Source organism: Triticum aestivum, chromosome 2D, assembly GCF_018294505.1.
Source record: "Triticum aestivum cultivar Chinese Spring chromosome 2D, IWGSC CS RefSeq v2.1, whole genome shotgun sequence".
Classification (NCBI taxonomy): Eukaryota; Viridiplantae; Streptophyta; class Magnoliopsida; order Poales; family Poaceae; genus Triticum; species Triticum aestivum.
In genome coordinates this window covers 254,918,129-254,936,671 of record NC_057799.1, presented here as the reverse complement: position 1 = coordinate 254,936,671, position 18,543 = coordinate 254,918,129, and positions in this window count along the sequence as shown.

Genomic DNA, 18,543 nt, shown 5'->3' with positions numbered 1-18,543 from the left:
GCGCTCCCCCAAATCTTCTGCTTCCCCGAAGCTCGCCTCCTTCCCCCAATCCGATCTGAGCTCATCTCTCCCATCGCCATGGCGCCGGATCAGATGGATAAAGGGAAGGAGCCCCTGTGCTCCGCCGAACTACATCCGGCTATTGAGCCCGCCGTTGGCAGGTCGCTGGTGCTCAACCATGAAATCATGGACAAGGTGCGCCCCATGCTCGCCTCCAGCTTCAATGAGTGGGGGGAAACGGTGGCCTGGCCTGCATCTCGAGCTCGCATCGATAGGACGGCCACCGAGGTCCCATTCTTCATCGACGCCCTCTGGGCCGGCCTGGTTCCTCCTTTTTCTGCCTTCTTCAACGCAGTGCTTGCCCATTACCATATCCACATGCTCCACCTTGATCCTCAATCCGTGACCCTTCTCGCCGTCTTCGCCTTTGTTTGTGAGGCCATGGTAGGCATTTCTCCATCCGTGGCACTTCTCCGCCACTTCTTCTCGTTGCACCTGACCGATCCCCGACAGACCTCGGGATGCCTGAGCTTCCAGGCCGTGGCGGCGATGGTCGGCACGGCGATTGACTTTGAGCTTCCGCCATCCACGAGCGATTTTTGGACGCAGTGGGTATTTGTTGATGTCAGAGTGTTGAGCCTCCTGCTCTCTTCTCCGTCGGCGCCGACCATTACCAACTCCGGATGGTGCCACCAGAGGCTCGTCGATCCTTGCCTTGTCCCCGTCTGGCTCAGGTTGAAGAGGCTAAAGGACCGCGGCATGACTGCGCCTATGGTGGTACGGGAATTCGTCCGGTGCCGAGTCGCTCCACTTCAGTGACACTCTTGACCGATGTGGGCCTTGCTCAGCAGCAACAACCACATGAGACTTCAGGAATCCGGGCTCCCCCTTGAGGCGCGGTGAACGGTGCTCAAGGTCCTGACAGGCGTCCCGTTGCCTGACGACTTGCCAGGGAAGAGTTGTCTTCTGTACCGCTACTTGAACAAGGTGCAATTCGTGGAGCACATGCCCTCCTTCGATGAGTGCGGGCTGCGTCCAGTCGACCTTGCGGGGGCCCATGAGAACCCCATCATCGTGGTCCCTCTCCTTGCCACCAGCCCCGATCTTGCCCCAAGAGTGGACGCTGGGGGGCAAGCACTGTCGGAGGCCGGGGGCGCTGGTGCAGATGCGTCGATGCTGCCTGAGGCTTCCGAGGAGTCATCCTCGGGAACCCGTGATTCCCATGCCGGGGCGGCAGCTGAACGGGCGACGCAGCCCGCTGCTCCTGAGGTCGGAGCTCCCGAGGCATCAGTAGGTCGTCGCAAGGCGGAGCCCGACAGTTCTCCCCAGCTTGGCGCAGCTGAGGCCTCCTGGGCGCTTCCCCAGTTGCGCCTCGGGATGGTCACCACGTACAATGCTTCGGCCGGCTCCGTGTGGATTTTCAGGAGCTCCGCAAGAGGAAGGGATCCCCAAGCTGTAGCAGTGGCGTCTTCGGGCCTTTGAAGCGGAGGAAGTATATCTCCATCGATGAGTAAGTACCTTATCTATGTCATCCCTTGCGCGCCGCTTCCCTTTCTGACGGTTGGTTCCCCGGGATCCCTTCCGCCAAGGCCGCGAAATCTCCTGAGAAGAAAACTCCTCTCGCTTTGCTTCCTTCGCCAGGTTCAAGTGCTGCGAGCCCGCACGCTGCCCCCAGAGCTGGACCAGCCCGTCTGCTGGGTGCCTTGAGCTCATGCCTACGCTGCCTTCTCCTGGCGGCCTTGTTTGGGGTGTGACCAGTGTGCCAAGGGCCCCTTCCCTGATCGTGGACGGCGGCTGGTTGGCTTCGGTCCTGGGGTCCTCGTCAGGTGGCGGGTCTCCGTTTGCTCGGGCCTCTCGTGAGGCCTGGCCAGCAACCAGGTGGGTGCCAGCCCCCTGCTGAGAGGGGGTGAGCCGCTTCGGCCCTCCTCTGCGGCCCCCGCGGCGGAGGACGGAGTCAGCAGCATGCTCAAGTTGGTGCAAGGATGGAGCGTCGTCTGCCACGAGCTCTTTCATGAGGCGTTGGGCGCGATGAACCGGCTCGGTGAAGAGCTCGTGAATGTGGATGCGCGCCTCATGGCCAAGGATCTTCGGTTGGCGGAGCAGCGGCATAAGTTGAAGGTGCCTATCAACCTCGGGCGCCACCAGCGCGAGCTTGATAAAGTGAAGGCCGAGGCTTCCCTCGCAGACTCGCGATAGGCCTGCTCCCGAGCTCAGGAAGAGACCCGGGAAGCAGACCCCCGTCGTGAGGCCGCGGAGAAGCGCGCGTGGGAGCTCCGAGGCTGGAGCGCCTCCTTGGAGCAGCAAGTGGAGGCGCGCAGAGCCGCCCTCGCGTCATTGAGGGGGACGCCTGCCGAAGAGGAAGAAATCCGGAAGCACGAGGAGGCGTTAGCGCTGGAAGCCATGGAGCGTAGCCTTGAGCTTGAGCGACTGGAGACGAGGGAGCGTCAAGTTGCCCAAGCGGAGGACGCTGTTGGTGCACGCGAGGCAAGGGCCCAGGAGGAGGTCGATCGCCCGGTGGCCGAGGCTCGCACGGATCTTGAGGGTAGGTATTACCTGAAGCTGAAGCGCATGGAAGACGAGGCTGTGGGCAGGACTGCCACCCTCAAGTCTAAGCTGGCTGAGGCGAAGCAGCGAGAGGAGGCCGCCGCAACCGCCCTGGTCTCGGTGCAGGCTGAACTAGCTTCCGCCCGCGCCGAGCTGCTCCCTCTTCAGCAGCGGTTTATCGACGCCGAGGCAATTGCGCGGCAGAACAGGGAGGAAGTGCTTCAGCGGTGGACATTGGAGCGCGTGCACGCCCCCATGCTGCAGGACCTCAGGAACATGGCCAACACCGCGTTGGGCCACATATGTGACGAGAATGCCCCTCATCCCCACGCGGACGACTATGCCAGTCACCTTTGCTTCTTCACCGAGGTGGTGACGCGCCTGGAGAATCGTTCCGAGAGGGCTCGCCAGCTTCTCTAAGAGAGGAGTCGCAGCTTGCTCGGGCGCGCGCTCTCCCGCGTCTTCAGCCATCTCCAGAACACCTACCAGGACTTTGACTTTGACGCCGCCATCGCTCTAGTTATGGAGGCCATCCGGGGCGACCTGGTGCGGTGGGTGGAGGACAATGTGGACGCGCTGGTCAGGGCCTTCGCTTTCGAAGATGACGCGGTGGTGGTCGCGGCAGATGAGGGTGACGTGGTCGACGACGGTGATGGTGGCGCCGTCGAAGGTGATGATGATGCTGGCGGAGGTGACAATGACACCAGCGACGCGTTCGAAGGCAATGCGGTGAGCGACATGTCCGACTGATTCCCACGTTTCCCAGCTGTTTGTCCTACACACAGAGGCTCGGGCGTGGCCCTAGAGGTTGTAAGAGCGTTTTTGTAGGGGAAGCCCCTCATGTAAATATATTACTGCCTCTATCTTTTTAGGTCGAGTAGAATATGTGTCTTCGTGAACTCACGTATCCTGGGGTAAGTTTGTTGTTGTCGCGGTTTACCTTAGCCTGGACGAGCCCCGCACTGGTCTGGGAGGTTGCGCGTTCCGGGAAGCTCCTGAGAGGCCTGTCGACATGCCCGAGGGGGCCGCGTGATGGGCAAGCGCCAGCCGTAGCGTGTCATGCGCATGGCGCGTGTGCACCATGCCTAGGCCCGCTTGCGAGGAGCTCGCGAAGGGGAAGCGACAGGTACGAACTCCAGATTAAGGCAAGAACCAGATAGCAAGAAAATCGCTTGAACGAGAAAAGGCACCCCCCGCACGCATCAACGAAAATTCAACTTCAACTTAAATCCAAATCCAGAAGGCAAGGCTACAGAAAAGAGATCCAAAGCAGATGGCCGCGTCCGGCGCCTAGTCTAGTCTTCTTGTCTTCGAGTCTTCTCACCAGCGCGGAGCTAAGTGCTGCCACTAGGACGTGGTAGCGAGCCCCCGAGGCCCGAGGGCGGCACTCCTGAGGCTCCGGGGCGTGTACAACCCCACTCATTATTACGTGAGAGTCTCACGAGCGGAGACCTTCACAGGCGTGAGCCTTACTTCATATCGCCAGACGAGGGCCCCGCCTTGCACCACCCTCTACCACCGTTGGGACGACAGGCAACCAGGACGGCACCAAAGGGGCAAAGGGGACGCCAGCGGCGCCCTCGGCGACCACGGGTCCTCTGCCGGGGGAGGGCTCGCCGGCGCCTCCCCGGCAGAGGGCCTACCTCCGGGTAACGCCTTGCTCCGTGCGACGTGGGGAGGGGCCTTGCTCCTGGCTCCTCCCGCGCAGCCCCCAGTGGGTCTCTCCTAGTAGGGCGGATATCGCTGTGCCGGAACCATCGCCTGGTGCTGTGACCTGATTCACTTGCGACTCATGGTTAGTGTAAGCTTGCCCCTGAGAGATTAGTGGTACCCTATAACAGTTGTTGATAGCACGGCTGGTGGGGCTCTTTGGCGGCTCCTGGAAGGCTTCAGCTCCTAACGCCTCCTCCTCCCAACCTGGTCCGAGGAACGAGCCGGTGTCGTCCTCCGGCGTGTACTCCTGGTCCATCATGCGGGACACGTAGGCCTCTGAGGCCGCTGCCCAGAAGACCTCGCCGAAGTGCCCCATGCTCCATGTCGCCTGACCCGTCACGCCGTCCTGAGGATGGTAGGGCAGTGCTCTGATGGGGCCGTGTGCGGCAACACTCATGCTTGCACCCATCTGGGGTGGTGCGGGCGCGACGGGGCGCCCTCCATCGTGGATCGCGTTGATGTCGACGAGGCCCCGGGCGCACTCGGGAGCACGCGGGCATGGCGGGGCCCTTCGTGGGACCCGGCCGCTGCCTGAGGCCTGAGTTGGTAGCAGAAGGGCGGCGCTCCCGTGGCCGCTGCGTCCAGTAGCTCGGCGACGGGTTCCAGCAGCGCGTCCCGGCCGCTCTCCATCAATCCGCACCGCAGCAGCTCCCGCACCACCGGGAGTGAAGCCCGCATGTTTGCCTGCTCATGCCGGGTGTGTGGCGCCGTTGCTGCAGCGTGGCTTGCGGCCCTTGCAGTAGCTTGCCCCTGTCGTGGAGTAAGGGTGGACGGTGCTTGACCGCGCCGCCCGCGCCTAGCAGCGTAGGTCGGGCTCGTGCCGCCTGGAGCGCGGGGTTGAGGTTTTCTTGGGCAGGCGGCGCCGCTCGGGCTGTCCAGGCTGCCCAGCGGTCGGCATCGGTCCTTGGGTCGCTGGACATCGGAACCACGAATCGTTGGTGGATCAACTGGCGGGGAAGAGGCTCCGGCACACCCCTACCTCGCGCGTCAAATGTCGGATCTCGGGTTCCAGCAAAAACCCTTAAGGTTCGAACTCTGGGGTGCGCGCGAATATCTCCCCGTCGCAGATCATGCCCTCTCGCGCTTCGCGATTCCTAGGCTAGCTTGATGAACTCGCAACACAAGGGACACAAGATTTATACTGGTTCGGGCCACCGTCGTGGTGTAATACCCTACTCCAGTGTGAGGTGGTGGATTGCCTCTTGGGCTGAGGATGAACAGTACAAGGGGAAGAACGGCCTCCTGAGGAGAGGTGTTCTTGTGCTTGGTGAACTTGTGTGGGTGAGGATGATCTGGATCCATTTCCTCCTATGGTGGTGGCTAGTCCTATTTATAGAGGCCCTGGTCCTCTTCCCAAATATTGAGCGGGAAGGGATCCCACAACGGCCAATTTGAAAGGGGACAACTAGTACAGCTTATCCTGACAAAAGTAGTCTTGGCCTGCAAAAGGCTCTGGTGGTGACGCCGTCTTGGGCTCCGTAGTGACCTCCGTCCTGCTGTCCTGCTGGTCTTGGTCTCGTTGCACTGATGTGGAAACCTTTGTTTGACGCCTCGGTACTCTTCGCCTGCGCTTGCCCCCTTAGCACCAAAGAGGAAGCAAGGACACTGTGCGCGCTGGTGCCCGCCTGGTCTCGTTCGTCATGGCTCACGTCACTAGAAGCTCGCGAGGTTTGCCTTGCCTTGATCTCTCCGCCCCTCGCGAGCCAGCCTGGTGAGGCTGCTGCCGAGGAGGTCTTATGTCATCCACCTCGCGAGGCTTTACCCCTCGCGAGGGTCTTGAAAGCTTGTTGGTGAAGATGGGCTGTACAGGCCCGCTCGCAGAGGCACGCCGTGGGCCGCAGGCAGGCAAGTCTAGGGACCCCCATTCCCAGAACGCCGACAATGCCATCAAGGATCGCGATGCTGAGCTGGGAGAGTTGGCGAAGGCGCAGGCCGCGGAACGCAGCCGGCTGGAGGAGCTCGAGCGGATGGTGGAGGCGGAGAAGGCCGATCTTCGTGCCAAGGCAAAGGTCCTGACCGAGGACTGCACGGCCTTCGCGTCCTCGAGAAAAGGTCCCGCGCGGCGCTGAAAGCACTCTACGAGAAGGGCTTGGAGTGGTTGCTGACCACCAACAAGGACGGCCCTGCCCAGCTGCTTCCCTACTTGGTTAACGCGCTCAAGGAGGTCGTGAGCGGCATTGGTCCCATGGCAGAGGAAGAAGCCCATGTTCTTTCCTCAGCCGCGCTGACGCGTGTCTTCAGCCACCTCCATCTTCGGGATCCCGCTGCCCACCTTGACGAGCTGCTGGAGCCTATGGACGACAAGCGTTGTGCGGCCGCAGCCGCAGCCGTGAAGGGCCAGGTGGAGGCCTAGCTGAAGAAGTTCCGCGCCTTCGCTCTCGCGTCTTCGATCGGCGGTGCTACCGATCCTGCGACTCCGGCTGGTGGTACAGGCAAAGGCGATGCCACCAAGGAAGGAACACCCCTTGCGGGCGTCGGCGGTGCCCAGGGATGATTCGCTTGCGGCTACTTTCCTGTTTTACTCCTGCAACATGCATCATGCCTCGTGGAGGCGTTTGAACTTGTGTTTGATATTTGAGAGAACAATATGTCTTGTAATATTTGCTTTTGAGATTTTGTGATTTTCTTCCTATTTGCTTTACGTTCTATGTCGGCAGGGCCTGACCCCGCGCATACCTCAGCCCCTGTTGGGTCGTCTGGAGACCAGGACGGGACCAAGGGATGAGGGGCTACATGACTAGTTAGGCTCCTGAGTCGTGATGCTCAGGAGCCCCCCTTGACGTGCAAACAGCTTATAGGAAGGAGACGCAAGGATACGTTTAGTGTTCTACGTCGGCAGGGCCAGGCCGCGCGGATACCTAAGGCGCCGTTGGGTCGTCCGGAGACCAGGACAAGACCAAGGAGTGAGGGGCTACGCGGCCAGTTAGGCTCTTGAGTCGCGATGCTCAGGAGTCCCCCTTGACGTGCAAACAACCTTCATACCTTTGCCCTCGCCGAGCCTCGACTCGGGAGGGGCACGCGACGATCAGGTCCGGGGGGCCTGGTTGGGTGGCGTATGCTTGGGCGTGAGACGAGCGCAGCCCCCGTGCCCAGCCCCCTCGTGCGACTCTCCCATGGGTTGGTGTTGCGGTGAGGCCGGACACTGAGCTCAATAGCTCCCTGAAGTTGATACGACCGTGGGGGCCCTCAGGTGTTTATCACCAGCGCGGAGCATAGCGCTTCCGCCCTTGCATGGGCATAGCCGCTCCTTGGCAGTGTCGACGGCCAGCGCGGAGCATGGTGCTTCCACTGGTACGTGGGAGAGGACTCCCTACTGCGGAGAGCCCCCGGGGCGTGTACATCCCTGCCCTGATACGTGGCTTGCACGGCAGGGCTAGACGAGGTGTGTCTGGGCACTCGTGAGCCAGCGCAGGACTCCCGAGGCCCTACCCCAAGGCGGGTTGCGCCTGGTCTTGATTCTTGTTTGCTGTGGGGGTCCTGCGAGGTGGTTAGACAACCTGCGCCGAATGAATCTCCTGAGGTTATCGCGTGAGAAGGCCAAGCACCAACGGCCCCAGGAGGTGACGTGAACAGGACCGGCCCACCAGACAGACCTCAGCCGTTGGATTTATCGATGCTGCAGGGACGGGCCCGAGCACAGACGTCGTGCCTAACCTTCTCACGCGAAGGCTCCTGAAGAAACACGATCGGCGCGCGGCTCCCGTGGTAGGTGACAATCAAGCAGATGATAGTCATAGATAGATTAAGCATCGAAAGCAAACTGGCTCAAGTAAACGCAGGGGAGATACATGCCACTGGGTCAGCCCCGAGTGGCTTGGAGATTATGCAGCCCGAGGGGCGCCCCCGGCAAGGTAAGCTAAAGACATAAAAAGGGGTACACGCCGCAGGGACGGACCCACGCGGCCTGGGAATGATGTAGCCCTGAGGGCGCTCCCAGCTAAATAAACTTGGAAATGTCACCTGGTTCCGTTGCAGAAGGGGTGTTGGGGTAGCTGAAGGTGCGCGGCGAAGGGGTTGCTCCTCACGAGCCACCGGGGCCCTGAACCTCAGGAGACTCTGGGGGTCCGGGCGGTTCCTTGAGGACCGGCTCCATCTCCGCCAGGATCGCGTGGTGCCTGGCCTCCTGAGCCGTCAGGACGCGCCGCAAGTTGCGCTGGTAGGCGGATGCCATGCTCACAGGCCGAATGGCATGCGAACATAGCTGTGCGGTGGTCCCTCGTAGCGTCCCATGTGTGAAGGCCAGAAGAGCTCCTGAGACGTAGCCCTGTTGAGCCCTGGGATGTCGATGCAGACGCGCAGCCCAGCATCCTCGCCTGGATGGGGGGCTGCGCCAGGTGAGCGGCGATCGCCGCGCATGGCCCTTGCATCCTGCAGTTCCTGAGTGTTCCTGGTAATGAACTCCTGAGCGTCGGGAGCTCCTCGCCCTGTGTCCTCCTGAGGGAGACGTGCCACGAAGCACGCCTCCAAATGGTGCCCGAGCGCCTCCCTCGTAATGTTGGCAAGGTCTGAGGCCCTCCAGAAGAGAGCCCCGAGCCCTGCCCGAGGAGGGCGCCGGGTGCGCCTTCCTATGCAATAGAGGGAGGCGCCCCAGGTGCGGGCGCTGATCCTTACGTGGCACCGCTTGAGGCGCCGCTCCCCTGAGGCCCTGTGTGGAGCAGCTACTTCTTCTTCTTGGGGATGACCTCAGGAGGGTACTCGCCCTTGCTGTCGGGGTCTTCGATTGCTGCAGCTTGGAAGGCACACTCGAGGGAGCACACCACATCTCTTCCTTCATAGGGGACTATGATGATTCCGCCGCTTCCTGGCATCTTGAGGACATTGTAGCCGTGGTGGGTCACTGCCATGAACTTGGCCAGGGTTGGATACCCGAGGATGGCATTGTATGGCAGATGGATGTGGGCGACGTCGAAGTCGATGAGCTCCGTGCGGTAGTTGTCGCGCTGTCCGAAGGTGACTGGGAGGCGGACCTGTCCTATCGGGGTGGTGGAGCCGTCGATCACTCCTGAGAAAGGCTTGGTAGGCTAAAGCTGATCGTAGGGCACTTGAAGGTTGTCGAACATCTCACGGACAGGACGTTAAGCCCCCCGCCGCTGTTGATGAGAGTCTTGGTGACTTGCACGTTGCTGATGACGGGTGAACAGAGCATCGGGAGAGCGCCAGCAGTGGCCGCGCACTTGAACTGGTCTGCCGAGCTGAAGGTGATGGCGCACTTGGACCACCTGAGTTGGCATGTGGCCTCGAGCTTGGGGAGGACTGCGTTCACCTCGCGGGCAAACTGGTTGAAGATACGCTGTGACGCTGGGGCTTGAGCTCTGCCCAAGATGCAGGCGATAGCACACGGCTCCTGGAAACCCCCAGCTCCCTCGTCTTGATGGTGGTCGTCGTTCCTTCTTGGTGGTGGTGGCAGTGGAGGAACACCGGTGTTGCCTTGAGGGCGATCCTCACGAGGATGATCCCTCCAGGCGCCCTCGCGAGGTTGATCTTGCTAGTGGTCCTCACGAGGCCGGTCGCGCCACTCCTGGCGTGGGCTCCGGTCGTCCGAGCGTCCTCCGCCACGTCCTCCTCCTCGGCTATAGCCTCGGTCACTGTGCTCGGGGCGTCGACCGCAGCGTCCGTCGCAAATGGCCCTGAGCTCTTGACAGTCGTTGGTGTTGTGGCTGTGCACGTTGTGGAAGGCGCAGAACGGTCGACTTCATGTCCGGCTCCGCTGTAACGCCCCGAGACCGACGCTCCAGACGCTTTGCATGTTTTGCATTGTTGCCGCGTGTTATTTTTGTTTGTTGCATTTCATCATAGCATCATGCACCTTGCATCTGCATGTTTTCATAATGTTTGCATCCGTTCGTAGTTGCCGCGTCCCTCCTCGCCTCCGTTGACCTTTCTTAGTCCAACCGTTCTTTTGTTGTCCGACCGTCTGAGCCTCTCTGCACAATGCACAAAACCCCTTCTCGCGCGCGTCCGAAACCTGTCCCGAACCCGACCCGCTCAGTCATCACCGTTGCATTCAGATCATCTCCTAACATCTACAAAACATCTCCGTTTTCTTAATTGGACACCTTAAGCCTACTTATTATCGACCGCCCGATTACGATCGGACAGATCGCGTGAACCCCTACCCTAAACCCCACCTACTATATATAACCGGTGCATTTCTAGACCAAACCCTATTTTCTAGGGATCCTCGCCTGTCCAATCGCCGCCGCCGCCAGTCAACCACCCCTCTTCCCCTTCGGGATCTCCCCTGTCCCATCCACCATTCCATCCCCATCCAGCAGCCGCCACTCCTCTCCTCCTCGATCTGCATGCCCGGCCAACTAGAGCTCCCCTCGATCCCCTCCCCCCGAGCCACCTCTCCCGTACATCCCCATCGGAGAAGGAGCTCCCTTCGCCATCGAGCACTAGCAGGTCGCCGCACCTCTCCCCAGTCTCCTTCTTCCTCTGGCTCTCACATCTCTCTTACTCGACTCCCCTCCCACTTTGTTTGCCTACAGGACGAGCCCACCCGCCGAGCTCAAGCTGCCTCGCCCGACCTTCCTCGTCGTCGTCTCCGACCAGCACCGTCACCTAGACCATGCCTCCGGCCCGGAACTCGCGCCACCGCTGGAGATGCTCCATCCCTCGCCCGACCCAGCAGGCCATCCCCGTCGCCCCAAGGTCCAGGCCGTCGTTCCCCTGCTCCTCCCTTCTCCTTTCTGTTTCTTCCTCCTGCCCCTACTCACTCCAGATCTCTCTCTGGTTCTCTGTAAACATCAGCCGTCGCCGCCGCCCTGCTCCCTCCTCTCTTTTTTCCCCTGCCTCCTTTTTTCTCTTTCTCTTCACTGTCCTGACCGCCATGGGCGTCCTCTGTAGGAACAGCCGCCGCCTTGATCTTCCATGGCCGCCCTCAAGAAAAGTGCTGCCGCCGGAGTTCCTCGTCGCCGGTAACTGCCTCCTCGACCCTCGGACTACCCGGATCCGCCGCGCCCGCTGGTCCCCTGCGCCTGCATCGCGCCTCTGCTGTCTTCTGCATCGCCTTGAACCCCTGCTGCTGCCATTGTTCTTCAGAAACGAGCAGCAGCTTGCTCGTCTCGCCTCTTGAGCACGCCTGGGCCAGCGCGCCTCCCCAAGGCCCAATGTGAGCAGCCCCAGTCTTTTCCCTCTGTCGGGCCAGCTAGTTTCGGCCCGTGTTGTTTTTTTCCCTAAACGAATTTGCCTATTAATCCAGTGAACGACAGATTTGCAGAAAACCCCTCATACATCATGCATATAATAATTCACAAACCGTGCATCGGATTAAAATGATTTAAACATGTAAAGTGCTTAGAATTTCATCTAGTTTCTTAATATGCCACTTTCATGCATGTTTAAAATGTTTAAATTGCTGTTTCATTAAATTTTCTAAATGCCATGTTAAAATGATTTATTTCATAACTAAATAACCGTACATCCAAATTTAATAAACTATATATGTAAATGGGGTAGAAAAATGCATAGATTAACTTGGTGCATTTTATTTTGTTGTTTAACAACATTAAAATTGTGTTTATGGCAGAACAGTACCAGATCTAAAATATGCATATGAGGATTTTCCGAAATTGTTATTTGTTGTTCCTGCCTCATTTAAACTTGCCTAAATAGTTAGTTTACTTATGCTGCACCTCTTGCCATGTTAATCAACATTTAATATTGTTGGGTACAAAACGGGAGAGAACTAAATAATTGATGTGGTGTTTCGTCAATATGCAACTCGTTGCATATTGAGCTCCACTTAATTTGTAGTGTTGTTTGTTGCCTTTGCCATGCCATGCCTCATTAAACCGGACATGCATCATACTTGATTGTGCATCATGCCATGTGTATGTGGTGGTTGTTTACTATGTTGTTTGTTTCTTTCCGGGTTGCTTCTTTCGTTAGCTTCGGTTTCGTTCCAGAGTTGTGAGGATTCGTTCGACTCCGTCCGTTTGTCTTCTTCATGGACTCGTTCTTCTTCCTTGCGGGATTTCAGGCAAGATGACCATACCCTCGAAATCACTTCTATCTTTGTTATGCTGCGCTACCTACCACTTGCTATATCATGCCTCCCAAATTGCCATGAAACCACCTCTAACCTTTGTCACCCTTCCTAGCAAACCATTGTTTGGCTATGTTACCGCTTTTGCTCAGCCCCTCTTATAGCGTTGCTAGTTGCAGGTGAAGTTGAAGATTGCTCCATGTTGGAACATGTTTATGTTGGGATATCACAATATCTCTTATCTTAATTAATGCATCTATATACTTGGTAAAGGGTGGAAGGCTCGGCCTTATGCCTGGTGTTTTGTTCCACTCTTGCCGCCCTAGTTTCCGTCATACCGGTGTTATGTTCCTTGATTTTGCGTTCCTTGCGCGGTTGGGTGATTTATGGGACCCCCTTGACAGTTCGCTTTGAATAAAACTCCTCCAACAAGGTCCAACCTTGGGTTCTGCAGACTCAAGAGTCATCTTTATTTACCCCCCTGGCCAATGCTCCTTCGAGTGCTGGTCCGAACCGAGCGATGTCCGGTGCCCCCTGGGTAACCAGGGTCTATGCCAACCCGACATCTTGCTCATCCGGTGTGCCCTAAGAACGAGATATGTGCAGCTCCTATCGGGATTTGTCGGCACATCGGGCGGCTATAATGGTCTTGTTTTACTATTGTCAAGATGTCTTGTAAACCGGGATTCCATGACTGATCGGGTCTTCCCGGGAGAAGGTTTATCCTTCATTGACCATGAGAGCTTATAATGGGCTAAGTTGGGACACCCCTGCAGGGTATTATCTTTCGAAAGCCGTGCCCGCGGTTATGTGGCAGATGGGAATTTGTTAATATCCGGTTGTAGAGAACTTGACACTTGACTTAATTAAAATGCATCAACCGCGTGTGTAGCCGTGATGGTCTCTTTTCGGTGGAGTCCGGGAAGTGAACATGGCTTTTGGGTTATGTTTGACGTAAGTAGGAGTTCAGGATCACTTCTTGATCATTACTAGTTGACGACCGTTCCGTTGCTTCTCTTCTCGGTCTTATTCGCGCATGTTAGCCACCATACATGCTTAGTGCTTGCTGCAGCTCCACCTCATTACCCCTTTCCTACCCATAAGCTTAAATAGTCTTGATCTCGCGGGTGTGAGATTGCTGAGTCCTCGTGACTCACAGATACTTCCAAACAGTTGCAGGTGCTGACGATACCAGTGCAGGCGATGCCACCCAGCTCAAGTGAGAGCTCGATGAAGAACTTGGTTACTATGTTTCGTTTTCTGATGATCAGTAGTGGAGCCTAGTTTGGACGATCAGGGATCTAGGAGTTGGGTTATCTTCTTTTCTTTTGGCTTTGACCGTAGTCGGTCTATGTGTGTACTCTGATTGATGTATGATTTAATTATGTATTGTGTGAAGTGGCGATTGTAAGCCAATTCTTTATCCCATTCTTGTTCATTACATGGGATTGTGTGAAGATGACCCTTCTTGCGACAAAACCACAATGCGGTTATGCCTCTAAGTCGTGCCTCGACACGTGGGAGATATAGCCGCATCGTGGGCGATACATCCGCCGCAAGCACGGCGACTCCCTTGAGCTTCACATCCTTGGCCTTGGCTTTCTTCTCCTCCGGGTCGGCAGCAGGGAGCTCGAGGAGGGATAGGCCTCCCTCCTCAGCTCTTGCGCACTTGGTCGCCAGGTTGAACAGCTCCAGAGACGTGCACAACTCCTCGTGGAAGGCAATTTCCTCCTTCATCTTGACGTCGCGGACGCCATCAGTAAATGGAGAGATGATTGCCTCGTCTATCACCTTGGGGATCTTGAGGCGAACATTGTTGAAGCGCTGGATGTACTTCTGGAGGGTCTCTCCTGGCTGCTGCTTGACGCGGCGCAGGTCACCCGCGGCCGGGGGGCGGTCGCGAGTGCCCTAGAAGTTGGCAACCAAGCGGTCACGCATCTCATTCCAGGAGGAGATGGAGCCAGGAGGCAGGTTCAGGAGCCACGAATGTGCACCATCCTTGAGAGCCATGGGGAACCAGTTCGCCATGACTTTCTCGTCGCCGTTGGCCGACTCGATGCTCAGCTCGTAGAGCTGCAGGACCTCCACGGGGTTGGGGGTGCCGTCGTAGCGCGGAGGCAGGTCTGGCTTGAACTTGCCCGGCCATGCGACGCTACGCAGCTCAGGAGTGGAGGCGCGGCAGCCCGCGGTGGCCACCGAGACCCTTTGCTGATGTGGAGCCTGGCCCTGATGCCCGCGCACCGCCACCGCAGGCGCCGCACGGACTTGTCGTAGTGGCACCAGGAGCGCAGGAGCGTTCTCCCGCGGCCGTGGGACTTCTTGGGAGCTTCTTTCTTCTGGCGCGGGCGCTGGACGTGGTGGGTCGCGCCGGAGGGCCGCGCGTCTTGGCGCCAGGACGCCGTCTTGGAGCAGAGGTGGTGGAAGCGCTCCATGAGCCACGTCAACTGCAGCTGGCGGAGGGCGAGCCAGTGGGAGGGACGGCACAGCGGAGCCCCCTACGGCGCTGACAAGCCCGGCGATGCAGTCGAGCCAATCCTCATAGAGGTCGTCGACGGGGCAGTAGCGCAGGAGCTCGCGTGCCATGAGCAGCGCAGCCTGCGCGTCCGTGGGAGCGCGACGAGTGTGGGACGACGAACCGGCCGGGGTCAGCGATGGAGTGGTGGTGCGGCCGTCCCGCCGCACCGAGGGGTGCAGCGAGGATGCTTGCTGCTCGTTCCCCGCCGGGCCGGTGGCGGCGTTGGCGGCAGGTGAGGGGGAACGACGGGGTGGCCCGCCGACAGGAGCCGTGTGAGCAACACGGGCGGCGAGGGCGGCCCGGCGCTCAGCGCGAGCTCGGCGAGCGTCCACCATGGAGATGACGAGCGACAGAACGCGGATCAATGGAAGGAGAGCTTCGGCACACCCCTACCTAGCGCGCCAAATGTTGGATTTCAGGTTCCGGCAAAACCCTCCATGTTCGAACACTGGGGTGCGCACGAAGATCTCCCCCTACCAAATCACGCCCTCAGCCTCACCGGGATCTCTAAGCTTAGCTTGATGAACTCGCAACACAAGAGGCGCAAGATTTATACTGGTTCAGGCCACCGTTGTGGTGTAAAACCCTACTCCAGTGTGGTGTGGTGGATTGCCTCTCGGGCTGAGGATGAACAGTACAAGGGGAAGAACAGCCTCTTGAGGTGAGGTGTTCTTGTGCTTGGTGGGTGTGAGGATGAACTGAATGAGTTCGAGATGAGTTAAGGCTCAGTTGCCTCCTCCTATGGTGGCTAGCCCTATTTATAGAGGCCCTGGTCCTGTTCCCAAATATTGAGCAGGAAGGGACGCCACAACGGCCAATTTGTAAGGGGACAACTAGTACAAGCTATCTTCACTAAAGGTGGTCTTCGCCTGCCAAAGTCTCTGGTGGTGACGCCAGCTTGGGCTCCACGATGACCTCTATCTTGCCGTCCTGCTGGTCTTGGTCTCGTTGCACCGATATGGAAACCTTTGCTTGACGCCTCGGTACTCCTCGCCTGCGCTTGCCTCCTTAGCACCAAAGAGGAAGCAAGGACACTATGCGCGTTGGCGCCCGCCTGGCCTTGGTCGTCATGGCTCACGTCATAAGAACCTCGCGCGGCTTGCCTTGCCTTGATCTCTCTGCCCCTCGCGAGCTAGCCTGGTGAGGCCGCTCCCGAGGAGGTCTTGTATCGTCCTCCTCGCGAGGCTTGGCCCCTCGCGAGGGTCTCGAATGCTTGTTGGTGAAGATGGGTCGTACAGGCCCGCTCGCAGAGCCACGCTGTGGGCCGCAGACAGGCAAGTCTGGGGACCCCCGTTCCCAGAACGCCGACAGCGATCCTATCTATATGCCTATGCAAATGCTCAAGAAATGCTTATGCAGTGATCTTGGTATGCCCATGCATGCATGTAATCTTGGTCGGGGGCCCCCCACACCGCTTCTTTTCTCTTGCACAGGGTCATCGCCCCGGCTTTGTACAAGGGGTTACATGCAGCTGAGGCAAGGCCTGTACAAAAGTGTGGCTATCGGGCAGGGCCCGACAGCCGCGCCTTACGGGTAGAACTTGCGGAGATGCTCAATATTCCATGAGTTTTGCAACTGAGTGCCATCTCCGGTCTCCAAATGGACTGCGCCAGGTCTGGTGACTCGTACTACCAGGTAAGGGCCTTCCCACTTTGGTGACAAATTGTGTGTACCCTTGGCGGACTGAACATGCCTAAGGACAAGGTCACCTTCCTCAAAACATCGGGCATGAACCCTGTGGCTATGATAGCGACGCAGGGCTTGCTCATAGCGTGCAGCACGCGTAGCAGCCCAGAGACGGTTCTCCTCGAGTAGCATAGCGTCGTCCGCTGGTGTTGATCTTGCGCTACTTCATCGTAGGCAAGCATTCGAGGCGATCCGTAAATGAGTTCTGTGGGGATAACTGCTTCTGCTCCGTAGACCAGTGACAAGGGAGTCTGCCCAGTAGCTCGGTTTGGTGTCATTCTGAGGGACCAGAGAACTACCGGCAGTTCCTTCATCCAACGCCTGCCGTGCTCCTGCAGCGTATCAAAACTTCTCGTCTTGAGTCCACGCAGCACTTCAGCGTTCGCCCTCTCAGCCCTGCCATGGCTCTGGGGGTGTGCCACGAATGCGAATGATATCTTGCATCCGAGGGTATGAACATATTGGATGAAGGCGCGGCTCGTGAACTGGGTGCCGTTGTCGGTGATGATCCTTGCCGAAACTCCCAAACGACACACCATTTCTTTCAAGAAGTTGATAGCTGACTGAGCAGTCACCTTTCTCACGGCAGTCACTTCCGGCCACTTTGTAGATGGAAACGAACAAGAATTCAAAGCCCTCGATTGCTCAGGGGAAAGGGCCGAGGATATCGAGCCCAGACCAAAAATGGCCATGATAAAGGGATTGTTTGAAGAGCTTGGGAAGGCAGGTGTGTTTTCTTGGAATGGAACTTGCAGGCTTCACATGTCGTGACTATCTCGACCGCATCTTGGTGGGTTGTGGGCCAATAGAATCCTTGCCGGAATGCTTTCCCAACTAATGCCCATGATCCAATGTGGGAGCCGCACATACCTCTGTAAATCTCAGCCAGCAGTTCCTTTCCTACTTCCCGGCAGACACACTTCAATTTCACGCCGTTGGGCCGACTTCTGTATAGAGTGTCATCGACAAACTGAAACATACTGGCCCTCCGGGCTACTTTTTCAGCTTCATCTTGGTCGTCGGGAAGCTCTCTGGTTTGAAGGAAGTGGACAATGTGCTTTGCCCAAGTTGGAGCCTGGGGCTCGGCAACGAGGACTAGCGACACCTCCTCTGCTGCGGGCGCACCAGCTCGTTCCCGGGGTTCGTGGATCCGGCTAGAGGGGGTGGTCCGGCAGGCTGTGAGGAGTTGTTTCCGGCAGGGAATCTGCCGGGAGCGGACGGCTCTACTGGGAGAGGACTACCATAGTCCAACTTTCTACTCTCTAGACCATTGTCGTGGGGATACGGAGGGCTGAGTGAGATGGAGAATAAAAGTTCCTGGTTCCACAGAAAGCTTCTGTGCAGCACACTTTGACAGATGATCAGCTATGCTATTTTCCGCACGGGGTACGTGCTCTGTTTGCAATCTGTCAAAGTGCTCGTCTAATCTCCTCACTTCCTTGTCGTATGCCTCCATCAATGGAATTTGGTAATCCTTGTTGACTTGTCTCACCACAAGATTTGAATCTCCTCGAACGATCAGCTTCTTGATTCCCAATTCAGCTACAATTCTAAGCCCGGCAAGGAGTCCTTCATACTCAGCTGCATTGTTGGTTGCCTCTTTCCGGACAAAATGCATTTGGACGACGTACTTCAAGTGATCCCCGGAGGGGACGACAAGGAGCACGCCAGCTCCTGCACCTTGCAGGGAAAAGGCACCATCAAAATACATAACCATTCTTGGGGCGATTCCTTGCCGGGGATAACTGGTTCTGTTACTTCCTCATTAGGGGTTGGCGTCCATTCTGCAATAAACTCTGCCAACACCCTGCACTGAATAGTTGATGTTCTCTCAAACTTCAAACCAAAGCTGGATAACTCCAAAACCCACTCCACTATTCTGTCGGTAGCCTTAGGGTTTCGGAGTATCCTTTGCAATGGAAAATGAGTAACAACCATGATCTCATGGGCTTGGAAGTAGTGGCAAAGTTTCCATGAGGCCACCGCTAGGCCAAAGATCAACTTCTGCACACCAGAGTACCTCGATCTATCCCCTTGCAACAGAGAGCTGACAAAGTACACGGGGCACTGCACCACTTTATTCCTTGCCGTGTCC